This window comes from Malurus melanocephalus, unplaced genomic scaffold (assembly GCF_030028575.1).
Source record: "Malurus melanocephalus ecotype Western Australia unplaced genomic scaffold, MMel_1.1 scaffold_299, whole genome shotgun sequence".
Classification (NCBI taxonomy): domain Eukaryota; kingdom Metazoa; phylum Chordata; class Aves; order Passeriformes; family Maluridae; genus Malurus; species Malurus melanocephalus.
Genome location: NW_026623531.1, coordinates 436090 through 460431, shown reverse-complemented (window position 1 = coordinate 460431; position 24342 = coordinate 436090). Strand labels below are relative to the sequence as shown.

Genomic DNA, 24342 nt, shown 5'->3' with positions numbered 1-24342 from the left:
ATAAGTATACATTAATACACCTAAAGACTCCACTGGCCTTAAAGCATGCTAAATTAACATACTTCATCCCTTTAAAAAGCCTACTGTTAATAAGTCAACTGGGATGATGCATTTTCCAGGACAAAGGCCATTGGGGCTGATCTATCTATGCAGGATGCCCACTACAAACAGCAATACAGAATACCAASTAGTATATGAACATCAGCAGCTAAATTTAGAGAGCAAAAACATCACCCCTTGCATACTGATTAGACTGAAATGCTATCAAGGCAACAGAAAAAAGAAACCTGCAGAATGATGGATTCAGAGGTATGCATTCAAAACCAAAACCAGCACATCCCTTAATACATACACACATACACACATATGAGTATTTTGTTTGTTTTAACAAGAAGTTACTCCAGAGCCCTGCTCTGCATATTASAAGAGACGAAATCTGCTCTGAAAGCTAATGCAAAAAATTAGAGGTGGTAGAGATGGGCATTTCCGAATCAGGACTTCAAAGAGAAGTCTTAGCCTACATTTTTAACATAAGAATGCCAAAGAGACCTTTTTCTCGTCTAAAGAATCAAGCCTGCTAAAGCCATGTCTTACTTGGTCACATCCTTCTGCTACCCAGAAAATAACAGAGGCCCTCCTGCCAACTTTATCATCTCATGGTGATTCCCTTGAGCAGGGATTTTTTTCATTGTTTATTTCTGCAAATTTTAACTTATTTGGTAAAAAGTAAACATATTAGCCAGAAATTAGAACTGCAAATATAGAAGTCCATTTATCATGAAGATTAAGGGAACGTTCAAAGAAAGGTTGCAATGTCTCCTCTCATATAGAAGAAAAATCCCAACAAACTAAAAATACAAAACCCTAAGTCCCAACCAAAGCCACAAGTAATACTTTGCTGGTTCTGATAAAGAAAGGCAAATACGATTCCTGTGCCTACATATATTTAGGCAGTGTAAATTTCACAAGGGGTTACACATTCTCACCTAACTGGCAAATGGTATTTTCCATACAGGTGGRATATAATCTTCCATTGGCAAAGGAGGAAGAGAAGCTTCTAAGACATTTGACATCCCTCCTCTACTCCAAACCTGAACGTTTGGAATTGCCTTGATTTACCGAAGTACGAAGAGTTAAATTTCACGCAGCACTTTCTATCAAGGACAGTAGGTACACAGCACAATTCATCACCATGGAAAACAGAATCAACTAAGGCAGTATCTGGTGTTCACTTACTATCTAAGCAACAGTTCAAACAAGTAAATACAAATGAAACATGCAACATGATGGATGGCTGTATATAAAAAAAAAAAAAAACCTAACAATTCCATTTACAAATAATTAAACACCCTGCACGCAGCACATTTTTCCTGTCTAGCCTGCTGAAAGAAAAAACCTTTCATGTGCTTGTACGGCAGGCAACCCCACACAGAACAAGCCAACACCTGCTGCAGCGGCCCCGCGTCGAGACGCCTTCCCGCCGTGTCCCGGCTCCCGCCGTGTCCCGGTTCCCGCCGTGTCCCGGTTCCCGCCGTGTCCCGGTTCCCGCCGTGTCCCGGCTCCCGCCGTGTCCCGGTTCCCGCCGTGTCCCGGCTCCAGCCGCCCCCGGCCCGCGCGGCCCCGCGCGCTCTCCGCCGCCCCGCGCACGTGCGCAGCCGCCACCGCCCCGTCCCGCGGCGCGGGCAGCGCGAGCCGAGACCCCGCCCCCATGACGTCACCGSTCCGGCCGCGCACCTGATCCCCGGCAGGTCGCGCCTTAAAGGGGCCGCTGCGGCCGCAACCCCGCGGGGAAGGGCGGCGGCAGCAACAGCCGCGCTCAGGTGACGCTCACCTTTCCCCAGCAGGGCACCCTGTGCCGCCCGGCGCCTTTCAGCGCCTCTCCGCCACCTCTTGGCAACGCCAAGASACCCATAAGCCGCGCCCTACCACGGACCACTGCAGCCCTCTTCCCCGCAAAGAGCTATCCTACGGTGCCGATTATGTAAATAATTTGGGAAAGCAAACCACTCACCTGGTGGATTTTAGCGGAACACTTCAAATCGTTTCCCCTTGTTTCCACAGCTCTTTGCAAGAGGCGGCGTGGCCATAGTAAGATGTGTGTAAGGTGTGTCTCTCTGACACACCTCCATCCACAATTCCAAACAGCTGCAGTTTTTATGCACCTGACAACCACAACTTTCCTCTTTCACCCCAAAACCGCAGTGCCAGTTTGCCCATTGGTAAAGGACAGCTTGGGCATTCTCAGCGTCGTGTGCAGAACGAGATATTGAACAAGAACTGTAGTATTTCTGCCAGAGGAAACCCAACCAATGTAGCATGGCACAGAACTGATAATCCTATAGTTTGTATCAACGCCTGGCAAACGCAGTACACTCAAAACGCAAGGGGACAAATCAAACTTACCACTATCATCCTCCCTAATCAAAATCAATTGTCCTCTTACCCTGCTCAGTGATCCTTTCTACGAAGGAAATGTGCTGGAGGACAAGAGACCTTTAAATCAGATCTGCATCACTTCAACTCAAAAAGGCAAATAACATGAAATGGGGAAGAGAGTAGAATGAAATGGAAGATACAAATACCAAAACTTGCTATTCAAAACGCAAATTTGAACAAAAACATGGCAGCTTCTATACTGTCATCCTTTCTATTTCTAGATATCCATATCTATCTATTTTTATACTATTTATATCTAATCYGTACAGAAGAATACTGTTCTTACAAAGCCAAACATGAAAACACATCACTATTACCAAAACCTCGAGGAGGTTGCTGGGAACTCTCAAGGTGCAGACACCTTTTTACTTCTCTCACTACTGTTAYCAGCAATCAGTCTAGACAGATTACCGGGATTAATCGTCATGTCCTCCAACTTTCAGGGCAACTTCATGCAAATCATTTCATCCCTGTCTGTCCCAATTCCTCATTTGTAAAATGGACAAATGCCACTTACTTTCCTAATTCTCATACATGCTCGCAGGGATAGTTCTTAYTTTCAGATATCAAAGGTGAAGTAATAATAGAGCATAGTGTCACTCATCCAATTAGGTTTTATTTAACCTTCTACAGCTATTTCCAAATAATTATTTGATTCTGCAAAAGCTCCCCTTTTTCYTTGTTTCTACTCATGGATTCCACCATCAATTATACCAGCACTCATCAAAGACAGTGTTGGCCATTGGAAGTGCAGCATTCAGAACAAAGGAGAGACACTGTTCGGCTGTGCACATGGGAACAGGCTGAACTGTACTTTAAAACAGTATATTATAGCCTCATACACAAGCTTTTGCTTCTTGCATTATTAATAAGGGAGATATAAATATATACATAATCAGATACTTCCACTCAACTCTCGTTTTCCTTCATACAGATCATTGCTTCTGCCCCCATGACATTTGTAGGCATCCAGATGTCCAAAAACATGTTCTTCATGTTTAGTCCCCTTTTGCCACCTCTTTTCCTGAGTACTTCTAAAATCTGTGTTTCTGCTTTAGTGAGCTGAGTTGCCTAAGATTACCATACTAAATGATCAGGACTGTTTTTCAGAAAATGGTGACTGTGATACAGCATGTTTTCTAAAAGAGAATTTYGCTTTCATACTAATCTCAGACTGCATGTGGACAGAAGTTATGCAACCTTATTTCATTTAACTACCTTAAAGAAAAAGTAAATGCTTAACACTTCTAGAACTAAGGCATTTGATTCCCTCATCTCCCTAGGCTATTAGTCAAACATGAAAATTTTTTGCTTTTTATATCTTTCATTCTAAGATGAGAAAGTGTGTGGAACAATCAAAACAGYTATGTCTGCACTATAATTAAAACCACCCACTTATTGTCAAAAGCTAGGTTGCCAGTTCATTAGTGCTAGTTTCAATTCAGCACCTTGTTTGCTAAAATTTTAGTGGCAAACAAGTAGTGGGATTTTATTTCAAAGTATATTCAGAACAATTATCTTAATTATTGATAACAATAAATGTGTATTTTAAATACACTCAAATACACTTTTCCCTAAATAAAAGTAATTTTAATCAGTTAAAAATGTCACATTAAAAAAAAACCTGAAACCCGTGTTTGATTGTTATGATTGTTATCCCTGCTGTTTGGTGCCCTTTTGATCACTGAGCTCCCACCCTTARAGAGACGGCTGTGCAACTTCAGTTGGAGCCTGGAAGTCAGCTCTTCACAGCTGACAGATCAACTATTGTCTGTTGTATGTCTGCAGTGCTATTGCTTATCCAGACTATTGTGCTTCCTGTTGCCTTCCCCTAAAATTAACCATTAATTAATGCAACATATTTACACATATTACCATCCAACACAGCTATCCCACTAGGAGTATTGAGTAAGCAAGACTTATAATTACAGCTCAGTTCTGTCTTGCACAGTGAAATCACAACAAAATCACTTCTGAACTTTATGTAAGGAACACTGGATTTTTACCCATATTTCAGTAGCCTAAATAAATTCGGGGTACTTTTAGGCCTCCAAATAAATTGATGTCGCTTAAAAGCACTTAGCTACTAASTTTCTAATGTAACATTAATTTGATTTACTTCTCTTGCAACAAGATACTTCARCCTTCACTTTACCCAGAAAGTGGCTGCATCTGTCTYGATAAATTTCAAGTTTGGATTGTAWTTCTGCTAACAGAGTCTTCACAACACCACACTTTATGCTTATAAACAAAGCTTATATTACRCTTTTTAATATAATTCTACAAAGAGACAGACAAATACTAGGTACTATGACATCCAATAGCCTAATCCTGTATYGCACAAAGAGCAGCATACTTCCTTTACCAAATAAAGCAAAGCTAAAGTAATTTTTGTTGGTCCTAAGTCAATTATCTTCATTAAGTCAAGCATAGAAAGTACAACACGATGTAGCATAAACAGTAAGATAAGTCCGTTCTTCCCCAGTAAATTTGCAAGTGCAGCTAAGCGAGGAACACCAATTCCAGAAAACTTAAATTATTTAAGGCATGTACATTCCAGTCTAAGAAAAAATAAAGCCATGAATTTTCTGACCTACCTATGGCTTTCAAAAACAATAGGTAATATGCAACATGAAATTACCCACTGATGCTGTAAATTTCATTCCAGCCATGCAAGGGGAAAACAGCACTAGTGTCCTAACCTCGAGGACTGGCATGAGCTCAGCACTCAGCAGCRTCACAGAACTCCCAAACCCCAGGCCTTTTTAGCTCCATCATTTGAATCACACCAAATGCTGGTTTGGCCTCCTACATCCAGTACTTAGGRCTGGTTGATGAGGCTGCAACATCTTGCAACTTCTATACTACAGCATCTCTTTATTATACATTCCTCCTACACAGCAGTCTTACCCTCCAGTTCCAACGACACATGCTACTGGCATTCTCTCTGAGACTAATATTCTGGACATAATTTTCAAAGACTATTTTATCACTGAGTATTCATGGACAATAACTACCTTCCTTGGCACTCCACTACATTAAGGGTCCTCCTATTTATTCCTGGTGTCTATATCACCTACTGTATTCATACAGCTTCCTTATTTTCTACTTTAAAGCAAAAGTTTCTGGCTCTGGTGATCAAAAATAATACCATTAAAATATGACCAGAGCCTGGAAAAGCACCAACCTGTGAGTCTTCTACATAGATTTGTCTGGAAATTTGAATGATCAATATTTAAATGATCAATGTCAGCAGTAACTTTTCTTGCAGATWATACAAATAAACATCCATCTAGGAAAGCAAGGAATGTGATGCAGGAGAATATTAGAATTTTGACTTTAGCTCAAATTCACTATGTGATGGAGAAGCAAAATAGTAGTAGCAGAGGAGAGAGACAGGAGTGCAAATCATCCCCTCATAACCAAAACAGTAACAAATCTTTTCAAGTCATCCTGATCCTTTCTGTAAGATGCAAAAACCTACACCTCTTAAAAGCTCCAGTGTCTCCCTACAGGATGCTGGACCCCAAATGCTTCCATATCAGACATCTGCCCTATGTTTAAAGACTGCCAGTGGAAGAAAGGAAGGGAAATATTAGGCAAAAATGTAAAATGAGAGCAGCTCTTAGTAAGTTATTAGAAAGAAGAAATACTAAAATGATGGCAGTTCCTTCCCATTTTCTTAAACAAAAAGCCCCATTAAAACGTGCTTGGAGCTGTGACAAATTCCATTCTCAGGCACAAAATTCAGGTTTGGCTGGCTACACTGTACACAGGCTGTTGGCTTTGACTCATAAAATCTCCCCGAACAAATAGAAACTAAAAATGCTAAGTAAGGTAATTTCCAACTGTGATGATTAAAGACACACATTCTAAAGTGTAACAATGCAAATAGAGACTCACCAACAACATGTGTTACACCCTCAGGTAACTGAGGCTTGCATTAATTTCTCAYTGGAGAAACAGACAATGGAAACTGGGAAAGATTTTATAAACAAAACAATTGCCAACACTACACTCCTTGTTTTCATATGCTAATAATAAGTCCAGTCCCCAGAGTGATGGAGCAACAACTGAAGTCATTACGAAACTAGGAAAGAAATASAAGTTAACTACAGACAGGCTTGGTAAGGTCCTCTGAAAAGGAAAAAAAGAGCTGAAAATCTTGTGTGGTACAACACGTACTTGCATACTGTGATATCAACAAAAAAAAAAAAGGCTACTGAGTTAGAAGATGTTAAAGGACTGGAAATATGGAGACTTGCATYACCATTTTGTGAAGTGGATACTGTGTCAGGGTAAATTGTCTCCAGGTACAAAGGGTTCATTTTTTAATCAGTAACATTCCAAAAAGTCTATATGTACTSTTCATCAATCTTAAAATAATGYTGTTGTTAAAAAMACAGTTTRATAAAATTCTTTAGGAGAAAGACCAGTCAGTTATCTCTAAAACTGGTCCTTGGTTCCTGATCTGAGACCTAATSTGCATTTTYTGCAGWAATTTAAGATCACTCATCTTTCTCYYATGGATGGCCCTTACACCTGACAACTTCTTGCCTTCCTGAAATTGCCTACTACATGCACACAAATTGACTTCTGGTTCTCTTTTTGGTGCTTGCACACTCATTCCTCTCCCTGGTTCAAATKATTTCAGTCTTTCCAATTAGGTCTCATTTTCTAGACCTCAAATTGTTTGATTGCTCTTCTCCTTGTCTCCATTCAGGTGACCTCTATTTTCTTGGGGCATTTGCCCTAGTGAGATGCCACACTTGAACAGAGGACTTACGGATAAAGAAGAAAAAAATATTGTTCTGTATCTTTTTATCCCTCCTGATAGAACACTTGTCCTTTTACATCAGGAATTCTGGAGAATTATCATCTAATTACTTGTTCCCTACAGTCTAATTGTGTATTCATGATTTCTGTTAAGTGTAAAACTTCAATCTGTCCCTGTTTATCTCCTAAGGTTTTCTTAATTTTCTCAAAATAATTTTGTRCTCATAAACTTGTGTCTGTCCTATGTATATATATTCCCTCCAAGTTCTGGGGGCATTTTTAGTGAATCAATTTTGTAAGCACATTCTCTATCATCAAGGTCATTAACAAGAAGATTGAAGTGAAGCAGAATGAGTACAGACCCAACAGACCGTGGCGGATCCACATTCAATACAATCATTTCATTTTGACAGACAATCGTTAGTAACCACCTACTAGGCACAGTCCTCCAACAAGTCTTGCTCCTATTCTACAAGAGTTCCTTTCAGGTCATATTTCTTTACTTGTTTGCAATATTATAGCAAGAAACACTGCCAAAGAACTCACTAACATGAAAAATGCTACCAGTCACATTTTCTTGTCAATTCACTGGCCTTACTGTCATGCTACAGAAGAAAATTAAACTGGCATGACTATTTACTCTTCCTAAATTCATCGTGCTTGTGCCTCATGCTCTTGTTGTCTCCCTGAGTTTCATACTTTCTGCAAGAATTYGTTCAAAATGTGGAAGATGAGAGGAAAGGTCTATAGTTTCCCATCTTTTACCCCACCCTCTTTATATTTTCAAGTCTTCCAGCATCTCAGAGGATAGCTAATTGTACTGAGATAGCTTTGATCACTTGTTTTATCCTTAACCAGTCAAAGGATGCATGTTAGCAGCATCCAACCTATTAAAACCTACCCAAATAGGTTTTACATGCTAAGAAGTATGCTTTTTATTTCCTCCTTTTGCAAACTGCTGCTCATTTATACTCCTCTTCTGACAATGTTTTGAGGATATTTTCATAGTTGCAAGCACCAAAAAGAGAACCAGAAGTCATAATTTTGTGTGTATGTAGTAGGCAATTTCAGGAAGGCAAGAAGTTGTCGGGTGTAAGGGCCATCCAAGAGAAAAAGATGGGTGATCTTAAATTGCTGCAAAAAATGCAGGTTAGGTCTCAGATCAGGAACCAGAGCTCTACAATCCAGACTTGATATTCGCACCAGCAAGGGGAGACCAATTACCAGATCATTTGAAGCATATTAGCATCGCTTCTGTGTCAATTATGGAATCTGTCTCCACACCCAGCCGGGCAGATGGAGCTGAGCTGGATGAGACAAACCCACACATACTTTGCTCACAAAATTCATGCATATACACTGAACAAGGAATTGCAGACAAAAAGCTAGATTAAGCCTTACACAGATGATCCTACAGATACTATGGCTCTCACAGTGTATTTCCTCTGATAGCACAGCACACGAACCCAGCAACCCTTCTATACATTCCTACATTGTTATACTATTACTTTTAAAATGTTAATAACTTCCTGTTCTTGCCGAAAATTAAACTACATAATAATACCCTTATTACAGGACATGTGTATGTACCAGTTTAAGATGTAAATGTTTGATTACATTATATTAAAATAGCAATGAAGAACAGGAAGAAAAAAGTTTAAAAAACATAAGTTTAAAGATCAGAAAATTTAGGTATTAATTAAGTGTATTGTAGGTTATTCACCATGCACCCAAACTGTTTATTTCCTTTTCACAAGAATTGCACCATGATTACATAACACTGAAAAACTGTTCATTATCTTTCGGGCACACTAAGCATGCTTGTAGCCTTCTAGCCCTTCCCTTTATTGAAGTTTAATCTTCCCAAGAATACATGAGACCAAAAGAAGTGATACAATTGTAAATTATTAAAAACAGTTAGGATGCAAAAGTATCTTCAAAATTAATTAGTTCCCCTAAGATTATCCAAAATTCATCTGACACGTTTTATAATTTGATGACAATACTTTGTAAATAGCAGAGAAAAATCTAACAAGTTTAACATTACAAGAAAAAGAACAAAAATATTATTTGTGTGAATTAACGTGGTAAATGAATACTTAGCTTTTGGGGAGCATCTGATTTTATTTAATTAAAAGTACAAATACTAAAGTTGTTGAAAAATAAAAAGTACCATAATAAAYATACCTGCTTTGTTCCCCACAGAAGGAAAGGCTAAAACACTGATTTATCATGACTTAACAAGATACTGACCACCAGTTGAACTGCATTAACTGATTGATSCATTTCTAGTCCAATTACCCTGAGAAGCAAAACAAGTTAGTGTAAATCACTAGTAAATTAACTATATATACTCAGGGAAATCTCAGACAATCTAACAAAAGAAAAATTACACTGAAAATGATCAGTCACTAGTTTGCACCTTATCACATTTTTCCTCATGAGATAAAGTAATATACAAGGAAAAACATTCAGGCTTCAATTGGTGGGATTTGGGAGCGGGATTTTGTTTTGTTTGCTTATTTGCYTTTTACTGTAGGCACATTAAAAGATTAACGTTTGGAAGCTAGTAAAAACTGTTACAAATTATATTAATCTTGAATACTAATCGCTAATCACAACTAATCACAAAATAAATAGCATTTTACTGGCCAATTTGAAGTGGGCTGGCATTCAGTATTTTGGAACAGACATTAAATTAACAACTGTTTGATTTTTCTTTTGCATGAAGTAGATTGATTACTAGTTCCCATAACAATCATTTCAACTCAGAGCTCAAGAACTTAATGTGTTTAGGAAAATTTGCATCATAAGAGGCACATCACCTTGCTGACTTTGTACTGCTGCTTCATATTTATGATAGCTATTGATAGAAAAAAAGATCACATTGATGCAGGCTCCTAATATTACCTTTGAACTTGGAAAGAAGTAAGAACTCTCTCCTATCTAATTCACTGCCTACTACATGATAGCTGGGAATGTAACAAGTTTGCTCTATTCACAACCACACTGGAATTCAATCCAAACATATCYAGTTTATTATTTCTCTAACTAATTTAATAGTTCTCTAATCATTTGAACACTCAGTACAATCTGTATTCACAATGCTTGTTTGTGCTTAGTTTTAGCTAAAAGCTCAGTTGCCTCCTGTCTATATGGTCAGGACCCAAAACAAGAAATAATTGCTGCTAATAATAAGAAATAATAACTGCTGATAACTGTTCTATGAAGATGATCTTTGGAATTAAATCTAATTTTTGTCTCCTGGGTATAGATATGCACACAAGTTATATTAGCAAAATCACTTGCTAACTCAAAAGCATTAATTGTAATGTTTCRTTATGCTACTTTGCATATCCTCCAAGAATTTCCACTCCAGTAGAACTTAACAGATTTTAGAACTATTTCTGCAAGAAGATGACAGACAGTTCAAGATCTGGTTCCTCTTCTCATTGAACTGGGGATGTGACAGCACTGGAACAGCCAGAACACCCAAATTTTATTCTGAGTTCTACACTAACATCTTCTGACAAGCCAAGCCTCTGTGCCCATCCATTCTGGCTACTTATGATACCATGCCAAAGTTACTTTTGCTGAAATGTCTGGACTGAAMGACACGAAGGAGAATTCGGGTAAAAAACAAAAGGTGAAAAACATGTTCAGAACTGAGTTCACCAGGATTAATTTGAATTTTCAAACAGTAGAAGGAATTCTGCCTGCTTATGTAGCAAAGACAAGAAATAAATCCTCAACCTCTTGCTTGTCAGAGGATGCCTTGTTTCTGGACATTGCTGACAAGCAKCAAGGGAACGGTGCCATATAAAGCAGCTGACCCTGACTACAACACATGCATGTCTGGGTAACAGCTACATACAATTTGACTGGGAAGGCTGGAATGGATGCTGATGTAATAAATACCTAGTGGAAACTAATGTAGTAGCGGCCCAGTTCTCATTCCTCTAAAATTTTAAGTGCTGTCATTTTTTCTATAGTATCAACCCACCAAGAGTCACTATTTGAATAAGCTAAACATAAAGACATTATTGGAGTAAAATAAATTGTGCAGATTCCTTTCTTAAGTATTTACCAGCCCACCAGCCTGATCTCCTTTGTACTTACTTCCCCTTTGATAAATCAACAGCTTTGCAACTTAAAAAAATGGATGCAAAAGTGCAGTGAGCAAACTTGCTATTAAGGCTCACAAATGTCCGAAATAAAAACACCTAACTCAAGTTCTTCTGAATTTTCCTTTGYATTTTAATTCTCCTTATTGCAAAGGATCTGAAAGAGCTGAGTAAGCAAGTGATATCATTAGATTTCATAAAAGAGGCAGAAATTGCATAAAGCGTAAGGATGCAAGGCACATAAATTTATTTCCCAATTACTTACAGAATAAGCATCATTTTTATTAGTACATCTTGCATAATTTACACTATTTTAAACATGTATTCTAATATTTTGCCTAGCAATTGTACTTGATTATCCACTAGGAAGAGTTATATTTCTAATTAAAACATAACTAAATATGCAATCAAGAAATATATAAAACCTATGTCACTCATAGCACAAAGCTTTCAATGTTGGCATCCTGGCTGCATCCAGAAATCTGAAGGTACCACTAAACATATTTTCCTGTTATGCCCTTCAACTAGAATAAAAGGGTCACAAGGCTGGAATTTAAACAACCTAAGAAAGCAGGACTGATTCCTGCTGTAAATATGTCTGCAATTTCAGTCTTCGTTTGCTGCCTAAGGCAGCAACAGCCAGTGAACTCATAGAAATTCCCTCCTGGTAGAAACTTCTGTCTGCAAGAAAGAGGCTAGTCTAGTTGCGGAAACAGAACTGACATCATAAAAAAGGAGACAAATCCTGCARTACATTATCTTAGTCTAAACTCCAAATCATTTCAGCAGTACCAGTGCATCCTAATGCAACAGAGGAAAAATTTTCCTAATGACCCTTTTAAAGAATCTCCAAAGCAATTCCACCCTGAAAATACACAAAGTATTTCCTCCAGTATCGGTTTCTTTATAAAAATATCAAATGGATTTTCGGTAGCCATCATAACTTTCCTATTTCAACTTTCAATTTTCAAAACCATGATTTTAAAGACCTCAGTCTGCCAATGGGAAAATTTGTGACATTAAGTCCAAGTAAGCTTAGAGAAATGCAATGCCAAATCCAGTGCCTTTCCCAAAGAACACASAGATGACAGGCAAACCCATGTACATGCTCCACCCTCTGTCCCTCAATTCAAAAACCAAGATATTTAAGTGAATGCCTTTGAGGCAGAAGAACATAATTTTCCCTCTCTAAAATCAACGGCATAATTATACCCTGCAAATAGTGCTGAACACTCGAACGAACAATCAGTAATTAGACTTTGTGCTTCTGTTTCATAGAAGAAAAAAGTTGACACATATACCTGTTTGACCATTATCTTATTTGGGAAGTTCCGACTAATATAACAAGTTACAAGTGTCCATGTTTCAAAAGTCAGAATCCAAGCAATTGGCTTTGTCTAGACTGATCTATGTAGTGTTCCATTAGCATTATTATGTTTTTACCAGATCARTAATAAAATCCTTTGTGAAAGCTGACTGGAAAACCACAAAGAAAGACCTACATATCAGACATATCAGCTACTGTTGCAAACACACGTTTTATTCATTGTGCTATTTTTTCTATTTCTTCTGAGCAGGTAAACTGCTTATGAGATGAAGAGTTAAGGACAGCACTATTAACRACAGAACTAGTAACCAAGAGCCTTCACGCTGTCCTGAGTTAGGGCACTCATGGATAATAAGGTAAAAATGCTGGCCTTCTTTAAAAGACACTGAGGGTTTATCAAGATGGAGAATTTTTCCACAACTGCTTTAGAGCACCTCAATGCTGGCCTTCACTAGTCCTTAACAGATTCAAAACCATGATCACTGCTTCTCGTTTATGTGGCAATATTATCAGTCAGTGGAAAATTCCTTTGGTAAGCAGCCAAGGCAACTTATCTCCGCACCAAAAAAAGAAAAAAAAAAAATTAAAAAACCCACACAAACTAAACAGATTGATATTCATATAAAAGGGGAGAATTGAAGAGATCCTTTGTTTCATTTGACACCACTTTCCTCTATACTGTATCTGTTTGGATTTTTTTTTTTTTAAGAACAAAGGATGTTGGCAGAATTAAAACTGCATGACTACACACCTAAATAAGGGGAGTGGGCAGAGGAAGAAAAAAATCAAACACTAATTTACATGCTAAAATTCTATTTATTGSCTACAGTCATCATGTGAGACAACAGATATCAAATCATTATTAGGAAAAGTAAGAGGCAAGGTATTTTTTAACTATTTTTAGTTTTTCAGTTTCTACCACCTGTGTGCAGTCCAAAACAAGCAGCTGGATCTCACTTTGGCATTCACAGTAGAAAGCACTGCCATCACCTCCTTATATTGGAGTAAATTGGCAAACCAGACCAGCAATGCAGAACATCCCTGAGCAGAGCCAGCAGCTCTGCTGAGGCATGCAGGCACTCAACCTGGAGCTCTCTGTAAAAGCACGCACATGAAAATCAACTATTAGATCAYCATCCCACACCAAAGGATAGCACTAAAATGTAAAGTGGGTATTTCAAACCAAACTAGCCTAAGTCTAGGATTAGTTTCATCAAAAAAATATTACTGGATAGAGAAATAAGACTTCTTCCTCCCCACTGTAACCTCAAGCAGATATTAACCTCTTCATAAAATGTTATTAGTTGTAGGCATAAAATATGAATGTTTCTACAATTTTTCCTATCTCATGACAACTCTGAAGACAAAAGAATTTTTTATAGTGTCAAAGAAAAAAATCTCCCAAAGAGATTTAAATCTAAATACATTTTTTCTTTATATGCAAAGAATCAAAAGTAACTGACAATGCTATTCTTGAAAAACATTTATGCAGTTCAGTCTGCTTGACAGCTGACTGCAATTTAACAAAATGTCTTTTTGGCCTCCTTTGTTTATATCACTAACAAAATTTAAAATTTAAAAAAMAAAGTTTAGTTGAAGCAACTAYCTCAGCAACAAGCAAATTATACAATGCCTTAGTGGCTTCCTGCTAAACTCTTTTGGAACGTCTGAAATTTTGCCTGTTTCATTAGAAGAAAAAATGTGCAAGCTCCCTTGCTTTAATTCTTCTTGCCTGCATTATATCCAAGTTATGCTGTGTCCTACTAAGAGTTATGATTTGTTCTGAATATTATGCAATATCTGTGAGAATCCTCTATTTCTTGTACAAAAATTAATGTTTGTTTAATTAAGTTCCTGCATAGTTTATTAAAATTTAGAACGAAGAATTTATTTGTTTGGTTACGTCCTCTTAGGAAAATAACTTAATCCATACTAAATTTTCACAGAAATATTCTTCAAAGCAGGAGTTAATCTGTCCACAGCCTCAGCTGCTTATCAAGACAGTTGGCACAGCAATTTGCCTGCACTCCCTTTCCTCCTGAGCTGGTGCCTCTAATTCTCCAGTCTCATCTGATGTCACTCTTACCAAAGGAATTTACTGAGCACTCCAAATGAACAGCTCATGCAGTAAAGAAGAAAGAATGCTGAAAATGACTGTGAYCAACAAATACATCAGAACCACAGAATAACTGAGGCTAGAAAGGATCCCAGAGGAGGTCTCTATCCTAACCTCACACTGAAAGCATGGCTAAGAGGTCAGATCAGGTTGCTCTGGGCTTTATCCAGTTGAGACTTAAAATCCTCTCAGGATGTTAACTGGACAGCCTCTTACTCAAATGCATGGCTGTCAATGGAGTGGGGGAAATATCTTCCTTAGCACCAGTCAGAACCTTTCTTGTTTCAGTTTCAGACCATAAATTAATAACATACTTCACATGCTTCCTAAGGAAAGTTCCTMCTTCACATTTATAAGTTATTTTCACAAACCAAATGAGAACATTAGTTTGGCTGGACAAGTGAAGACATTTTTAAGTTCTGTTTAAAGCGAAGACATATTGGCAATCCCATATCAGCTCAATAGGCTGGCATTACACAGAAGGACTGAAAATTTAGTATGCCGAAAACAAGCAATTGCCACTGAGAATTCTCAGAATTCACCTCAAGAAYAGTATTCTCATTGTTTTATTGAAGTAATAATCAAAATCTGAGTGCTATTAATACTCAAGGCCATTCCAAATTACAGCCAAAGATGAGTATCATAATTTATTCACATCTTTGGATAAGAATATGGGCTCTGGCATTTAGCATATATGTCATTACTCAAATTAACTCCTGATAAGCTGGGACAGGAAGGAGGAAAGCCAAGGAACAACCAGGAATATTGTTCCACTGTTTTTACTGATACCATTAGCATAAAGTGGGAYAGCAGAAACATGAGGGAAGTGCTACAACACAACCATTTTCAGACCTACCAGAGACAGCTACATATGAAGTAAAACAATATTCAAACAAGTTAGTATTTGATGTCTTCTACTATGAAAATCCAAATTAAAAAAAAAATCCAAAGATTTTTAAAGCGCATAGGATTCATGAGGAATTTTATTTTAGGTTTTCGATTCTTGTTCAAACAACTTCAAGTAATTTTTATTTATTATGCATACAAGAAATAAATCAAAGATTAAAATTTATTGACAAATGGCATTTCAATCATAACTCCTGTACAAACAGTACATACACTCCTTATCAGAGGAAGAAAACAAAACAAATTTGTAACTGATACTTGAAGTATCGTATTTCAGAAGAGAATTAAGCAATTCAGTTGGGCATGAGATCGCAATATTCATATATTTTCCATGTTTTCTCTCCCAAAACCTACCAAATCTCAARTATTCCTTTGCAGAATAATCCTGAAAAATAGGATCTTCCCAGCACTGCTGCTTTTGTCGAGAAATGTTCCTGAAGCTATGCAGTCAGAAAAAGCAACTTCAATTTGAAAATGTCCCTCTTGATCCCTAAGCCTAAGAAGGCCTCTCCTCTAGTGGAGATAACAAGACTCTACCATCTTCTGCCTGTSATTGCTGCTGGTTCCTACCATGCAAGAATTGAATACAGTGGAATTGCCCAGGTAACTTTAAAGGCTGCAGCTGCAACATCAGACAAACAGGCAGAGGAGAATCCATCACATGCAGAGAGTGAACAGAGAAAAACATAATGTGTAAGTGCTAAATAACTTAATTTTTCTGTTAATTATACAGCTGAATATGACTTACAATTATTAACAATAARCGGACTGATTGAAGAAATACATTACTAAATTATTTAAACTATTTTATATTACTGAACTTTCTATCCCAAAAATGAAGAGCCCTTAAAGAAAACACATTTGGACAACAGAAGTTATTTCTTAGAAGAGGGCTATTTCCATAATAAAACCACAATCTTAACCCAGCTAGTTTTTCCTAGCAGGAAATAAACATTCTCTCCTTCTCCATCCTCTCCTGAAGCAATGCATTGTAAGAAAAGTATCTAAAATGAAGTTTTAAAAAAACTTCCCTGTAATGTTTGTGGAAGTTGTCTGTCTTTAAGAATTTACACAAATTAGGAATATCATAAAAACACATCAAAGAAAACGGCAATATTGCCAAACTCACACCACAGTGGTTTTGCCTGATTTGCTTTGAGAGAAATAAATAAACCTCTAATTAAAATCTATCAAGCATCCATAATCACAGAATCCTAACATTTTTGCCGGCAATGGCTTTTTAACATACTTCAAAAGTATTTACATAAGCTCCCCAGATATTATCTGTTACAAGTACTGCATAGACTGTTGTGTTAAGTGWCCATAACAGACATCAGAGAGAGTGCTGCAGTTTATTTACTATCACAATGTTTATGAAGTTTTGCTGTCCATTAGCACACCTCAGATACAGCATAATGAAAAAGTTTTAAGGAACAGGCAGCGTAAAAAAAMCAAGGTTTTTTTTTTCTTTTTAATTTTCCCTCCCTTTCCTCTACCATGACCTATTTTCTTGAACCACATGCAGATCTACTGAGGACATTAACCTGTTTCCATGTCACAGTAACAGCACATGTACCAACATGCTGAGATGCATTAGCTGTTGTTTATTGATCCATTTGTAAGTTCATTGTACTGGGAATACAAACCAGAGGATTATAAAGTCTTTTGCTATCCTTTGCTTTGTGACACACTTCAGTGATTAACTATTTCCCAGAATACATTTATTTCCATGTTTTGTGGAAATACTTACRTAAGTTTCCTCCTCTTCAAACAGTCTTTCACGTCTGAATCACTCTCACATATTTTTAGTCCATTCATTATTTCCAAAATTCAAAATGTAATAAACCACATACCATTTTTTAAAAAATGAAACCATAAGAATTACATCCACCAAACATTATCTACTACAAATACTGATTTACATTTACCAAGTATTARAAATAAATGAGCAGATAGGGAAAAAAAGAAGTTAATTTCCCCTTGATTCCTTCCTTCTCATATGCAAACTGTTCCCACCACACATACAATATGCAGAGTGTACCTCTGCATAAATTCTGATGAGCCAAACTGTACCATGAAAAAGGCATTCTAGTCAAAACACTAATTTGTGATCATTAGTTATTACAGTTCACCTACCTTTGAACCAGTAGTTACTTACTGCTTATTTGTAATGCACATATTGAAACCCCCTCTTTTGTGCCAGTTTGTGGCACTAAATACCATCTAGCAAGCTTGACAACATTGTAAAAACATATCTACAATAAACCCACATTCACTGCTCCAATTTAAATACGATGGGAAAGCAGCTGAGGTTTAACTGACTTAATTTTTCAGAGCTGTAAAAGACAAAGGGGAAAATAATTCCAAAAGCCAGACTTCTAGCCTTCAAATTGAAGGACTGCATGCTTGATCAAACGCACACATGAAATCAATTATGGCAGAATGKAACAAGCCAGCACCTTTTGCAAAACAGTTAAAAGATCACCAAGGTTCATGTTCTGCCACACTTTTACAGACAATCATAATTCAGTGAAATCTTATCTGCATCAAGAAGAAAAAAAAMCCAACATAAAACAGCATTGTGTCAGGTTTAGAGAGATATTTGAAAGAAGGAAACATTCACAAATTGTATCTATGAGTTTTAAAATCCTAATTTCTCCAATTCTCAAAAACCTCCAAGGATTCAGACATTTTGCTTTCAATGACAGAAGCCCTGGAAGATGACTGCAGTACCATGAAAGGAGTGGGGGAAAAAAATATTACAAAAGAAATACAGCTCACATCCCGTCTACCAGAAATGCCATACAAAAAGGAAAGTACTTCTCCAAGAGGGATGCTCTAGCTGAAAATGGGAGAGAAAACAAACGGGACCAAGGATACGTCAGACAGCATAATCATATGCCTTGTTTCACCTAGTAACTAGGCAGTAATTTATTTTTGTTGCCCATAGAAGCATCTGATGAAAATAGGTTTCCTTCCAATACCTCTTGAATCAGTTGACTAATTTCCAACATTTTGAAATAAAACCCCCAGAGATGTCAAAAATAATTATGTTCCTATAAACTACATGAAAATTAATGGTCAGATAGAGGAAATAGCTCTAATTTGCTCTGRTCGTGAGGGGAAAGTAGGAAAATTCACCTCTTTATATTTGATTTGGCCACAGGTCAATCCTTAGACACAGCAGCGTCTGTTGCTACAAACTAGAATGAGATTAAGGATTGAAGGAGAAGGGATAAGAAGATAAAAAGACAATCCAAATACATACAAATGTTAATTTTATTATTTCTGTAGCTCACTGAAACTCTGACTTGCAGACAATAACTTGTCCCAATAGCCTTAGAAACTAAGAACCACTTGCCCAAGTATCTACATTTGCTGATCTCCTCCTGTTCAGTAGTTGCCTGGGAACATCTTACCTCAGAATGAATGGGAAAATTGTTTACAAGCACCTGTCTGCACACTTCAAAATTTTTTTAATCTATTTTATGAAATCCATAAATGGTTTTCCATTATACTTTTTTACAGCATTAAAGATAATCAACAAAGAAGAAAGTAGACCAGTAATAAAGATAATATACTCTGAAAAGGCTTTCATAGATAAATACCAACCTGGATACAACATGCAGAAGTGTTGATGGGATGACTCAGCTCCTAATGATATTTTATAATGATATTTAAGTTCATTTTCTTAGCAGTAGTCTGACGTTATTAATAACTCCCAGTATGCTACTTAGAGCTGTAGATTCATTTTCCTGTTAATGGCAGCAAAAGGTTCTTTGTTAATGGTTTTAGGATAATGCTGGGTTTTGCCATATGGTTGGGTTTGTATGAGGGTTTCTCATGAAAAGCCAGAGAGTGTAAGAAATTGTTACTATATTTAACTGCAGTGTCCTCACACGCACAGCAGACAACTGGAATGGACACTATTCTAATATTTACAAGTGCAAATTATGCTCAATATTTACTGCATGTTCTGTTTAAGAGGACTACTGGGACTTTAAACAAGAGAACATATGGATAGATCAGAGGATTCATAATATAATACTGAGCTTTTCACCTCTAGGTCATGGGTTCAAATCTAAACTGGTCGGTAATGAAGGCAAGCTATTATCATCTGACAGCCCTGGCCTTTGCAAATTGATTTGTCAGGCTTAGTCCTGTGTCCATCAAACTCAAAATTCAACATGACAATTTCCCTTTCTGAAAACAACTCCAGCAACGTAAGGGAAAAATGAACAAACAGAAGAAATCTCTTTCTCCACAGCTACCATCTCCAGACCAAAGGAACAGTGAAAATTATACCACTAGTAGCACAACATACCCTTCCATGGATAAAGGTTACTTCTGACTCTCAGATACGCAATTACAATTTMCTCTGTACCAGTATAAAGCTTTCAGGGGTTTTATTAATAAAGAAAAGACAAGAAAGAAGAGACACTAATATGCAGGTCTTAAAGCTGCAATTTCACAGTCCTGCTTAAAGATCTTCAGACAACTTGTTGAAAGGTACATTTCTTAAGGCTGAAGGTTTTGAAAAAAATTGTCAAAAGTACCCTATAAAAGGAATAACTTTAATTTCCAACTTGTTATGACATATTGGTAGTCAAAATGTTTAAACAATACTTGTAGCAGCAACATTTAAGARTTTTATTACTTTCAGACAGGTTCAATTCAGAAATGGACTAATTTACAAGTTTTTGTGAATAATACTAGAGGAGAGGAATATTTTTACAGTATTTCTTCAAAATTATGTCAGACAGAGAAAGTACATATTATGCCATAACAGTACATAATTTTCCACATGCTTTCATAATTTGAACTAAAATGGTTTTAAGCTAGACAAAACCATGTCTAGCTCTTTCCTTTGCCTCTGACTATCTTGGGAGCAATCACATTAAACGCTCAGCAGGTACCAAAGTACTCCATTTGTGAACAGACACACCAGCTTTTAATGTAATATCTTTAAGATTACCTTTACTTCACATACTTAGGGAACTAGACAACAAAATCTATTGAAAGTTGAACACTCTATGAACATGAAATGTTACTTCTAATATTTAAGACTAGAACAGAATACATACAACTCAGTGATCTTGGAAATAATCAAAAAATAAGAGCCTCCTGCCTTCCTTGCAGGTTCCTTGGCTTTTACTAAGGTGTTGATAAACTGAAGTTTTTCCTTCCTTTTCCAAAAACTCCAGATATAAAGCATTTACTGTAACATTTGGAAAAGGACGACAGGTTAACTTCCCAGCTGAATGATTGTACAAAGATCTTTAAGCTGAGTAATTAAGATGGTAAATAGTCTATTGCTATAAAACCAGAGTAGCATGACCAAGTCATATCCTACTTTGGGTAAACATGAGTGTCCATAGACAGGGGTCTCACATGCTGGTGAGATGCACCCAAACCCAACTTACCCTGCTCACAGAACAAGAAACCCCATGCATCAAATGACATAATGGAAAAAAAGAAGAAATAAACTGCATGCTAAACTTCCATGTCAAGAGATACAGTAAGAGACCTACTAAATTGTGTCACTTGTTTTAGAAAGTGTCCAGATCACACCAGTAGATGGTTTCCCCCAGCAGTCTCACACACAGAGTGTAAGCTGAGAGAACAGGGCTGCCTACAGAGGAAGGCAAAATCCTAAACACTGGGGATTGCCCCTTGCTTGACTTGCAGTTAACAGGACCAATAGAGAGATCCAAACAAGTGGATCAAAAAATCTTTGACAGTAATAAAATTTTGTGCTGCTGCTCTCTACCATCAAGCACTGCGTATCTATTCTAGGGAATGACATTCAGTGACAGAATACAAAATGACATTGGAATTGTGACTGTAACCACTACTGACAGAAAATAAAGAAATTAAAATCAAATAAGAAGCATTTCAGAGAACAAATTAAAATAAACTGTGTGAACAAATGTGTGTGGAACATATGTCAGGAAACTGAAGAATGTATAAGGTATTCAGAAGGCTGTATGAGGAAAAATGAAAAGACTAATAAGTTCTACAGGTATCAGCAGGCATGTTAATTATAAGACACTTTTATTGGTCCCGAAGTTAGATAAGCAGATTTAAAAAAAAAAAAACAAACAAAACCAAACAATAGTTGTGACTTTTTATTACTCTTTCATCCTCTTACCTCAGTCTTCATACCATCTGTTGCATTTTGCAYAGTTGGACCAAAAGTGATTCTGGACAGCCACAACTGTTCTTTACACAGGTATGTTTACAGAACCCTCAAACTCAATGAGMCTCTCAAGGTAACAAACTTTTTGAAGCTCCACCAACTGGGAAATAAACACACTTTCTCTTCTATGTACTCTCCATGAAAACTCGCCTAAGAAGGCTTAATGCCTAATAACATCTCCAAGACTAGATAGAGGATTTAAATTTCCATTATCCTTTTTAACGAACTTGTGMCTACAGTCTCAAAATAGACTCTTAACCCAGAAATAAGAGAAGAACTGACATATTTGTTACCTGCAATGCCTGAAAAAAATGAACTGAAATATTTTTACAGCTGTCACCAGCATAAAAAAAAGCCCTCCAAAATTTCTAAATTATCTGGGATAACTGTAAGTTTGTCTGCACTGGACATATCAAGCACACCCTTACTCCTCACTGCACCATAAGAACGTTTTGGCAAAAGGCTTCATAGCTGACATCACCCAGGTGAGGAAGAAACAAACGAGCAAAAAAATTAAAGCTCCTATTTAATTCAGTCTGAATGACATGAAGCAAGCTTGATTAGATATGGTTTTGATTAGGTGATGAAATAGAGCATACGGAGTATCCTGTCTAGTTAAAMTGTTATTATTGCTATCACTTCCTAAATGAGAACAGATTTCAACAGGCTGACAAATATTTTTCAGCCCATAATACCTTTTTTTAAATTATTTTTAAAAGCTGTCATATTCAAATCACCAGCCGAGTTCTTAGCACAGCAGTACTTTCCTTCCCTCTGGAAGCAAACAGAAGACTATCTATATGGCTATTGTTTTCCAAAACTGCTATTCAATGTCAAGTATATTGCAGCACAAAATCTTTCAGTTGTAGGGTTTTTTCAAGTCTGAAAACACCACAAGCTTAGAAAGATTTTTACAGTACATAAGTCTTTCTTTCAAGCTGCATGAAAAATACATAACTATTTTCCCTCCCTTTTCACACGCATATTTTCCCCATGATTAAAACACTCAGAATKGGTTTTGAAATCTGAAAAGCTTCTTGCATCTTTTTCCCACACCCAGCCACTATAATACCCACTACAAGTTCACGTAGCTGAAAGACCAGAAAGCCATTGTGYCTGCAACTTTTTAAAACCAGAGAGTACGTATTGTTATGGCTTCTATTTATGGCTGTAATCCTCATGAATGTCCACTCATAATCCTTCTACTGAAAGAAAGGTTTCAAGAGAAATAAGACCCTGGAAAAGCAAAGAGCTTCTGCTGTCTTTTAAAGGAGAAGAAAAAAAAAAGCACATGGTTTTGCCTACCTTAGACCAACATAGTAAATTAAATGCTGAGGAGGTTCTTCTAACCAACAGCAGCTCCTAWGCAAGTTTAACTTTTAACGAGGGCAGCTGATCACGCCTCGATAATTAACCAAGATAATGCAACATCTCTTATTAGTTCAAAGACCCCCGCTAATAAAATACCTTTTCAGCCGCTAGTATCATCTTCTTCTCATACCTGCTACTCCTTTTCTCTTGTGCGGGCGTGCAGAGAAGGGCCCTGTGCCCGCAGTCCCGCCGGAGATCGGGCTGGGTTTGGGGCCCGGCCGAGTCCCGCACAGACCCCGCTGCGGCCCGGCCGAGGCGGGCGGGGGCTGCGCCGCTGCAGAGAGGGGGGGTCGGCACCGGCAGGGCTCCGGGCACCCGCTCCAGCAGCCAGCGAACAGCCGCGTCTGGCCGTGCTTTGTCCCGAGGGACCAGGACGAGAGGAGAGGAATCCCCAGTATTCCAGGGGCGGTTTCAGTCCCTACCTGTCCCCACGCGCGGGTCCCGCCGGGCGCGCTCATCCCCCGCTGCCATAGCTACGGGCAGCCGCGCCATCCGCCTCTCGCGAGAGCCGCCATGTTCCCGCGAGAGCCGCGGGCCGCGCCGGCGGCGGGCGCCTCCTCTGGCGAGAGGGCTGAGGGGGCGCGGGGCGGGGCGGAGCCGGCTCGGCTGAGGGAACGGGGGTGTCTCTGCCGCAAAACAAATAGGTGTGCTGGCCCGGCGCTTAAAGGAGTGCTAACAACTGCGGAGAATGGGCAGGGATAGCTGCGGAGCACGGCTGGAAACAGAGGAAACTGTCAGACACGTTCATGTCTAGCAAAAGTTTGCTTGTAGTTCATGTGAGCTGAGTTAGCTGACGGGTCAGAGCCAAAACATGGTGTGTGCAACATCCCACATACCTCAGGTGTTAATTGGACCATCTCAAGATGAGGGAAAATTCGAATAAGTTATTTTAGAAATTTGTAGTTTGATTTTCTGAATACTAGACAACATGTACAGTTATTATTGAACTCACATGCCCTGAACTGCATCAGCTGCCCGCTGATGTACCCCCATCAGTACATTGCAGTATGTGGTTTTCCTGTCACCAGTGCAGACTGGTGTGTGTATGAACTCTGTTAGTATGAACTCTGGCATAACAGTATTCTTG

General features: G+C 38.0%; 1 protein-coding gene across 4 annotated transcripts in view; it reads right to left on the bottom strand.

Moving 5' to 3' along the window:
* USP54 (ubiquitin specific peptidase 54) overlaps window positions 1-23750 on the bottom strand; it is a 93433-nt gene extending 69683 nt beyond the window's left edge. For 2 of the 4 annotated variants that reach the window (XM_057377098.1, XM_057377103.1), the window contains exon 1: window positions 1446-1626. The gene's annotated coding sequence lies outside the window, so the exon portion shown is untranslated. Of the gene's footprint in view, window positions 1-1445; window positions 1627-23351; window positions 23593-23677 lie in introns of those variants that run through there. The other 2 variants (XM_057377099.1, XM_057377100.1) reach the window with 2 other exon arrangements.
* Window positions 23751-24342: the final 592 nt, after the last annotated feature.